The 2603-nt window shown below is 44.8% G+C and overlaps 1 long non-coding RNA gene across 1 annotated transcript in view; it reads right to left on the bottom strand.

Moving 5' to 3' along the window:
* Window positions 1-1592, bottom strand: part of LOC306916923 — a 3757-nt gene extending 2165 nt beyond the window's left edge. The window contains exons 1-2 of the long non-coding RNA XR_013789052.1: window positions 1514-1592; window positions 1310-1389 (exon numbers count right to left, since the gene is read on the bottom strand). This is a non-coding gene — a long non-coding RNA (uncharacterized lncRNA). The remainder of the gene's footprint in view (window positions 1-1309; window positions 1390-1513) is intronic.
* Window positions 1593-2603: the final 1011 nt, after the last annotated feature.

Raw genomic sequence — 2603 nt, 5'->3', positions numbered from 1 at the left:
TACAGACCCGTAAGGGTCCATTTGGTTCCATGTGTATTCTCTCAGAGTTACAGACCTGTAAGGGTCCATTTGGTTCCATGTGTACACTCTTAGAGTTACAGACCCGTAAGGGTCCATTTGGTTCCATGTGTATTCTCTCAGAGTTACAGACACGTACGGGTCCATTTGGTTCCATGTGTACACTCTCAGAGTTACAGACACGTACGGGTCCATTTGGTTCCTGACTATCGATAATTTTGCTGGGGACCCCCTGGAACCCCCAAGGAGCCCTGGGGGTCCCCTGGGGGTCCCCGGACCCCACTTTGAGAAGCGCTGGTAGATGGATGAATGTTTTATAAGCTGATAAATGTCACTCTCTGCGGGATGGGAAAATATCTGCTATCTAATCTGTCTGAGCCAATCAGAGCACAGCGCTGACTCACAGCAATCGGTTCACCTCAAATGAACCAACCCTTACTTACCTACCCCACACACACACACACACACACACACACACACACACACACACACACACACACACACACACACACACACACACACACACACACACACACACACACACACACACACACACACACACACACACACACACACACACACACACACACAGTAATCTGACTGATTGTTAATGATCAGGAGGTTCAGCGAGCCCCTCTAGCCTAGCGGTATACGGTGGCCATTCGTCCGGATTTTGATCGACGCCGTCTTCCGACTTGCGCCCGCCTCTGGCCGGACTTATACGATATTTATTTATATAATAAACACAGACAAATGTGTCTGACGCAAAGACTTGGTCTTGTGTTTTACACACCATTATAATGTTCTTATTTTGATCATAAGACCCAATTACTGAACGCCATGTCTCAAGGTCTTTCCTCCCAAATATGTACTAAAGGGCTATGACCCTTTTTCACGATGACACTATGGCATGTTAGGAGTCCAACTAGTAGTGGGTCTCAAATGTTTCATTTTCAAGGACCCCTTTAACTCTATCTTAGAGTGTTTAAATTAATTAAAGTTAACATTCCGTCCATTCGGTTTTGGGTACTTGTTGCGGGTCTTTTTGAGTATGAAGTTGGTCAAAATGGACCCGTGAAGACCTCTAGTGTCAAATGGAAATATGGTCCTCAGGAGGAGAGACAGGGAGTTCCCGTGACTGACTGGAGTGGATTATATCTGGAGTGGACTCCCACTGGGAGGGGAGGAGACCCCCTGGCAGACTGAAGACCAGGTGGATTATATCTCCCACTGGACAACAAACATGCTGACTGTAGTAATGTAGGCCTATACATGCACATTATTTACTCACACGTGAGTTTGTCGGATGTAGTCGGCAAGATACTGATCTCTGGTGTGAGACTCTATGACCTTTAACCTGTGTTGTAACTCCTATTGAGAGAGAGAGAGAGAGAGAGAGAGAGAGAGAGAGAGAGAGAAATATCAATATAATGAATACAATGGAAACAATATAACAGAAGAGAGTGAATGATCATAATCCGCCTGTCTGTCTCACCTCAGGGGTCATGGGATCATGTCTGTCTGCTCCAGCAGGGGGCAGTGTGCTGAAGTAGGGTGGGAGGTCGACGTCGAGGCGACGGTAGTACCCAGGGGGCTCGTCGTCATAGCGATGGTAGCCGCTGTCCCCCTGGAAGGCGGGATTGAACTTCCCACCTCTGTCCAGCGATGGGACGCTGTTGCCGTGACTATAACGGGACAAAATAAACAATAAATGCAGTCTCATACAAGACCCAAAAAAGAAAATAGAATAGAATTTTCACTACTTCTTAAACATTTGTATTCTAATTTACGGAATTTCTTAAATTTTGATTTTATTTCTTTATCGAATTTACAAAAAAGAATCACTGAATTTGTTTTTAATCCATCAATTTTCAAACTTTTTATTTAATCCAGACCCAGCTGAGGTCTGGATAGGATGTCCCCCCTTCCCTCGTTTATCCTTTTATCTTTTTAACCCTGTACTGTTGTTGTATCTGTTATGTTTTGCTTTGTTTTTTTCTTATTAAAGTCTGTTCCTAGTGTTCCTATGTAAAGCGCTTTGGGTATTTAGAAAAGCGCTATATAAATTTGAGCTATTATTAAAAATGTTTTGAAAAAATAATAATTAAAAACGAAACGTAGACAGACAGACAGACAGGTACCATTTCTCGGTGTCATCGAGGCGGCGGTTCTGTTCTCTCAGGAGGCGGAGCAGGAAGTAGACGGCGCCCGACACCACCATTAGGAATCCGGCGACCGATGCCATCGCCGCGGCGACCACCACAGGCTCCGCCTCCGACACAAACTCCTCACAGCGTTCGCCGTGGTAACCAGCAGCACACCTGGCAGACAAGATACCAAAATACATTAACCCATTTTGGGCGGGAACCCCTTTTGGTGTTAGCATTATGCACCGAGTGGCGCGCTACGAGCTTGTAGGTCTGCAATTTTTGAAAAATCGAAGAACGACTGACATAGAAACATAGCTTTTTCAGAAAACTGTCAGGATGTAGAAGACATTTTTAGAATCTGATCTCAGGTCAAAATGGGTTAAAGGACCACTTCACCACTTTTACAACTTACCTTCATAAAATTGGTCCTCACTA

The sequence above is a fragment of the Electrona antarctica genome, assembly GCF_951216825.1.
Source record: "Electrona antarctica genome assembly, chromosome: 24".
Taxonomy (NCBI): Eukaryota; Metazoa; Chordata; class Actinopteri; order Myctophiformes; family Myctophidae; genus Electrona; species Electrona antarctica.
Note: the sequence above shows the minus strand (reverse complement) of the source record. Positions and strands in the feature narration are given on the sequence as shown.